Raw genomic sequence first — 6,868 nt, forward strand, 5'->3', positions numbered from 1 at the left:
TTGTTGCGTGTACCATTCTACCATTCGGTAAGAATTTTATCATTAGTTCTGATAAGTGTTATGTCTAGAAAGTTAATTGAAAAAACTTTTCCATTTTTCAAAAGACTCCAAAACCCAAGAACAACGAAACAACTATACCATATATATATATATATATATATATATATATATATATATATATATATATATATATGTATATGCATGAATGTTATACACATATATATATATATATATATATATATATATATATATATATATATATATATATGTTATATGAATGTTATATACATATATATATATATATATATATATATATATATATATATAACATATGTATATAATATATATAATATATGTATATAACATTCATATAACATATATATATATATATATATATATATATATATATATATATGTATATATATATATATATATATATATATATATATATATATAATTTATATATGTACATATATATACATGTATGTACATACATGTACATATATATATATATGTATGTACATATATGTACATACATATATATGTACATACACATATACAGAGTGACCCATTTGAAAGCGGGCCACCTCTCTAAAACTGTTATTTATTATCCGATTCAGAAGTTTTTTTTTTCAATAGATAGAGCGTCAATAGTTCTATTAGAGTGCTGTGAAGTCGAAATATAAATAAAATTTTCAAGGCCTACTTCGAATTTTTTTCAAGGTCAAAAATCCAAAAAACATACTAGCGATTTTTTTATATGAAATTTGACGACGCCACTGGATTTGTGATGCTTTCAAATGGTTGTGACTGAAATTTCAAGATAAAATAATGTTTTTTAACAGAAATATGGCATAAGTAAAATATACCAATCACTGTCAAAATAATTCAAATAGTTGTATATTGAATAACAATTTTGTAAATAATATGGTTTGAAATACTTCTTCAGAACATAACAACTTTATGTGCGATATAGTTATCTTTATTAGCACACTGCAGTTTGTTGTCAAAGAATAGAAATACACATCTTTATATCATAATATAATTATCAATATTAAAACCATAAATGAACCACTACAAAAGAATGTATTAACATGACAATGCCCACACATTAAATTTTGGACTGTTCCACCAAATCTCCATTCAATTCGATACATTTATCATATCGTTTTCTAATGTTAACCAAAACATTCAATAATTGATTTGGGGTGATATCTCTGCAAGCCTGTCTTATTCTTTCACGCAGTTCCTCTTTGCTCGTTGGGCGAGTTTTGTATACTTTTTCCTTAACGGTGCCCCATAAAAAAAAATCAAGTGGAGTCAAGTCCGGGGATCTGGGGGGAAACTCAATCAGTGAACTATTTCGCCCTATCCACCGATTAGGAAAATTTTCTTCCAGCCAATCTCTAACAATCCTGCTATTGTGGATGGAACAGCCATCTAATTGAAATAGAATATGGGCCTCTTCTGCTAGTGGAAGTTCATCCATAGCGTTGGAAAACTCGTTTTTCAAAAAATTCAAAAAAATTTGACCATTCAAATTGTTTTCAAAAAAAAAAGGGGCCAATTATTCTGGTATGTAATATTCCGCACCAAACATTTATTTTTTGGGAGTACTGTCTTCTGCAATTTATTATCCAATGTGGATTTTCTTCCGTCCAGTACCTTGAATTTTGAGAATTAACTGTTCCATTGGTTGTGAATGTTGCCTCGTCACTGAACAAAATTTTTTTCAGAAAATTCCTGTTATTTAGATATTCTCCTTGAGCCCATAAACTATACTCCATCCTCTTTTCATTATCGCCTTCTTCTAAGGTGTGAAGAAACTTTGGTTTAAAGGGCTTCATATTATTATATTTCCTAAGATTTCTCCTTATTGTTTCACGCGGTAAGTTGATGTCCAAACTTGCAATTCTCACACTTGTTTTCGGATTATTATTAAAATAATTTCGAATTCGTTCAGAATTATTTCGTCTCTGCCTTTGTACAGTATTAATATTCTTCAGGATATGTTTACTAACAGCTCCATACTGATTGAAAATTTTGTTTACTCTTCCAACTGTAGCTCTGCTAATATTTCGACGCTCCGGATGCATGTTATTGAAAATTCTACATACTTCCCTTTCGGATCTGTCGTTGTTACCACGAAGTTTTACTATTTCAATTTTCTCCTGCAAAGTCAAATTATCTGCCATACTTCTTTATTAGTGTAGGTACTTGAAGAGTTATAAACTTCACTATTAATACTGACAAATTTGTGTCTTTTCGTCTTTTATTTTAATGACTTGTCATCTCCACGGCAACTTAACTTTCAAAGCCTTCTAATAAAAATAATATTTTCGAAATGTGGCATCCCAAACATGTTTGAATGAAACCAAGATATGTAGATATTCGGAATAACTGACAACCACCAAAGAGGAACTGCGTGAAAGAATAAGACCAGGCTTGCATAAATGTTACCCCAAACCAATGATCGAATTTTGATCGAATCTTATGATTAGTTAGCATTAGAAAATGGTAGAATAAACGTATCGAATTAAATCGGAAATTAGTTACAAAGTACGGAAATTAATGTCTGGGCACTCTCATCTCAATCCATTTTTTTGTTGTAGTTCATTTATTTCATCAGTATTGGTTATTATTGATTATTGAATATTGATTACTATTTGATGTAAAGATGTATATTTCATTTCTCTGATGACAAAAAAACTGCAGTGTTTTGATGGACATAACTATCTTCTATACTTTATGGAGTTCTGTTTGAAAGAAACATAATTTGACACCATTTTGAATAACTGCTGTTTACAAGCTCGACTGCTAACGACGTGAAAGAGCATTTTAAACGATATTATTAATAATATTGTGATTTAATATGACGACAATTCGAAATATTTAGATAAAGTGATAAAAATTTTACTTATGCTATATTTCTGTTAAAAAAACATATTTCATCTTGAAATTTCAGTCACAACCATTTGAAAGCATCACAAATCCAGTGGCGTCGTCAAATTTCATATAAAAAAATCGCTAGTATGTTTTTTGGATTTTTGACCTTGAAAAAAATTCGAAGTAGGCCTTGAAAATTTTATTTATATTTCGACTTCACAGCACTCTAATAGAACTATTGACGCTCTATCTATTGAAAAAAAAAACTTCTGAATCGGATAATAAATAACAGTTTTAGAGAGGTGGCCCGCTTTCAAATGGGTCACTCTGTATATAATATATATAATATATGTATATAACATTCATATAACATATATATATATATATATATATATATATATGTATATATATATATATATATATATATATATATATATATATATATATGTGTGTGTATATATATATATATATATATATATATATATATATATATATATATATATATATATATATATATAACATTCATGCATATTTCCCGGAAATGTGTTCGAAAGCTGTAATAATTATTTACAGTTAATAACAATTTTCACATGTACAAGCACTGAAAACATACCTATTTGGGAGTTAAACGTACCATTACGAATAAATTAACATATATTATTCAGTTATGACTATTTTTCTGTGAATGCCTAGAGCACAAAACATCAACCAGTAATAATTTCACTATGCAAATTAATTTTAAAATTATTTATTCAGAAACATAGAGGCATTACAAGCCATTTAAAACTCAACCTGAAATAAGTAATCTCTTTTTTTAATGAGAATGCATTTAGTTTCAATGCCTGGGAGCTTTAGTTATCGTAGCTACATGTGTCGTTCTTCTGTTTCCACAATTGACACCCATTGAACAAGCTGTGTTAGCTGGATTCCAGTAAGTTCCTGGAGCACAAAAAAATTTATATGGTCTGTTGTTTGCACATTCATAGAATACTGCACATTCTTCGGTATCGGCTAAATATATTGGTGTCAAAGATTCATATTGTGGACAATCGCCATCTGGAAAGTAGAAATAAAAAGTTAATGGGCAATACTGTTACAAGGCCAACCTAGGCCATGACCAAGGCTTTAGGGCACGGACTAGTTGGGACGCACAAAATACTGAACAATTGGGTCAAACCAATTAGAACACGACAGGTGTTGAGATATATGACAGCTATAATTACATCAACTGCCAATGAGCATACATTGGATAGAAATGTATGTTACACCTTACGAAGATGCCATCCACAGGACAACTCAAACCTTTCTTATCAAAGATAAATAGTTTTTCCTACGGCGATCTATTGCAATACAAAGCGATTGATCAACGAATGAGAAATAAGCTTTGATCTGATCTTTGTGGTTGTTTGTGGAGGAAGCTGCAGACAAAGATGTTCATGATTACCCACCAAGATTTTTTTTAAGGATATTAGCGTCCAACAATATGGTTGAACGTATGATCGTTTTGATACCTATGAAAATTTGAAACATTGCTATTTGGTGTTGTACTACGAATACTTTTTTGGTTAGATCTAGTCACCATCAAAATTGTTCTTAGATCACTAATACGACTCTGAGTCAGCAGATGAGATGAACTAAACGATTCCAAATATCTTTTCCATGAAGATGGTTTCAGAGCAAGAGCTTCTCAGTTCTTTAGCTCTTAAACACACTAAGGAGGCTAGGTACTGCAGCCAGGAAACAACTGACCGCAAACGTAGAATATTTTATGAATCTCTGCACTGAATTCTTGAGCAGTAGAAACATAATCTTCATCGGTAGAGGAAACGATCTCGCTCTGAGCAAGTCAGTAAAAGCGAACTCTCAAACGATGATTTTCTCAAACCAGAGGGAAAATACGCCAGCATGACTGAATCTAACATATCGTCAGGTAAATAACGTACAGATGTTCTCATATGGAAAAGCTGTTGCAGTCATCAAATGGGATTCTTGCACCTTGAACATTCAACAACCTCAATATGAACCAATCAAGTAGTCACGGAAAGCCCCTTTTGAATGCGTTACAGTAGGTCTATTACGCAAGCCGTACAGACTGACCGACGACTAGGTCTTCACTAGATTGAGGAGTGAATTATTCCTCATGAAGAAATCTAGATATTGACAGCAGTGCTGCACACACTCTGTGCGTCGCGGACAGAACTGAGTCTCTACCATTTGGCATAGTTCCACTCTTGCCAGCTGACCTGAAGAATCATTCACTAAATGGAATAATCTACTTCGTTGAGTAGCAGGATTTATTTGGTCGAATTCGAATAGGTAAGAGCCATAATTAACTCTCGCAGGTTGTAGCGAAAGACCGAATAGACTCTCGCAGCTGGGTCCTACTCATCTATGGTAAGTAATGATTAGTTAGCTTGTTGCAATTGTAGTTTAACAATTTGCATACTTGACAACGTATGTTTATTACTATGATTGTTACACTTTTCAAAAAATCATTCATTCATTGTATTTTCATGAATAAATAGCTTTACAAACTTTCTTATTTCTTAATCGAAGGTCATTTTCCTGTTTGAAAATATTCAAAAAATATCACAAGGAAAACCTGCATCAAAAGAAACCCATTTCTTTCGCTTTTTTGATTACTGAAAATTAAATTACGTTGCACAGAGAAGAAGTTTCAGAATTGTGTCCTGAAACATATATTTAGATTGTTATGTTTATTTTTCATCATTAAGAAAGATAAGTACTGGATCTATCAGTCATACCACAAGTCTATGATAGTTTAATATCCGTTCTATGCTGTTCATTGTGTAATTTTTTATTGAAAAGTATTATTATTTTGTTGATCTACAGTTTGAGATATTGTTCGACACTCCCCAGACCCGCAGCCGCTGAGGCATACATTCTGACTTGGAGTACTGGAAATACCCGAGTACCTGAAATACCTGAATCAACAAAAACAAAACATGCAAAAATAAATAGTTTTGAAATGTCAAGTTTCTCAAAACAGGAATCAACCAAACGATTTTTGGGAAATTTATTGCAAGGTTAAAAGAATAATAACTGACGGTGGCGGGTCATCTTTTGTGGGATAACTCGCGCAAATATCTCTAGGATGCAATCCAATATTCGTCACAGTATTAGCCTGGAATATATGGTGATGTGTTCTAGAGGACTTCAGGACATAAAAGTTCACATGTGTAAGAAAGCAGTATACCTAGTAAATAATATAATTCCACTAATGACTATATGTGGATATTGAAGTTATACATTGGTTTTGGAGCAATGTTTGTATTCTTTGAAACTTATTGAATCTTGGGTGAATATTTCCGTCGGATCGAAAGATTCTTCAACTCCATTGTATTCCTCCAGGAAGGTTGAGCGAAGGGACACATTTAGTCAGAATTGAAAATGATCTAATTATATTCCAGTGTTATCGACACATTCAGAAAAAAATGATTTATTCCACACATAAGTGAAATAAAAATAATAGGAAATATTTGATAAAATATGAAAAACAAAATTGAAGAAAGTTTTTTCAATTTTGGATTTTCTTACCTGGAACAGCTGTGATACAGGCAACTGTGATGAGAAGCACAAATAAAACTTTCATTTTGGTTTTGTCTATTGTCAGACGTATTGACGATCTGAATATTTTAGTTTCGTGAGTAAAATATTACCCAAACCTATTTATTTATATACCAACCATATCATATTGATTAGTACTTGACTTACGGACCGATAATGAAAGTAGGTCAGAATACTTTAAGGGTTAGATCTTTTCAGAGAGTTGAATGCACCTAAAAAGTAGAAATTGCTGCAATTCACATCAATTTGGAAACCCAAACTACTATAATTCTCTGGAATTATTTAAAATGCTTGCTTCATTGAAGTTATTCTCAATTTGTGTTATTTGTTGTTGTAAAAATATCATCCAAAACAATCCTTGCACAAACACTAAAACTGCAACACTCTTCCAGAC

At 31.4% G+C, this 6,868-nt stretch overlaps 1 long non-coding RNA gene across 1 annotated transcript; it reads right to left on the bottom strand.

The window, feature by feature from the left end:
• Nucleotides 1-3,618: 3,618 nt before the first annotated feature.
• Nucleotides 3,619-6,635, bottom strand: LOC141483681 (uncharacterized). Its single transcript, XR_012466224.1, has 2 exons — nt 6,445-6,635; nt 3,619-3,942 (listed from the first exon to the last, which is right to left on the bottom strand). It is a non-coding gene; the product is annotated as an uncharacterized lncRNA (long non-coding RNA).
• Between the last annotated feature and the right edge of the window lie 233 nt (nt 6,636-6,868).

Source organism: Leptinotarsa decemlineata, unplaced genomic scaffold (genome assembly GCF_025532065.1).
Source record: "Leptinotarsa decemlineata unplaced genomic scaffold, Ldec_3_MD MMD2_tig00003798_RagTag_RagTag, whole genome shotgun sequence".
Taxonomy (NCBI): Eukaryota; Metazoa; Arthropoda; class Insecta; order Coleoptera; family Chrysomelidae; genus Leptinotarsa; species Leptinotarsa decemlineata.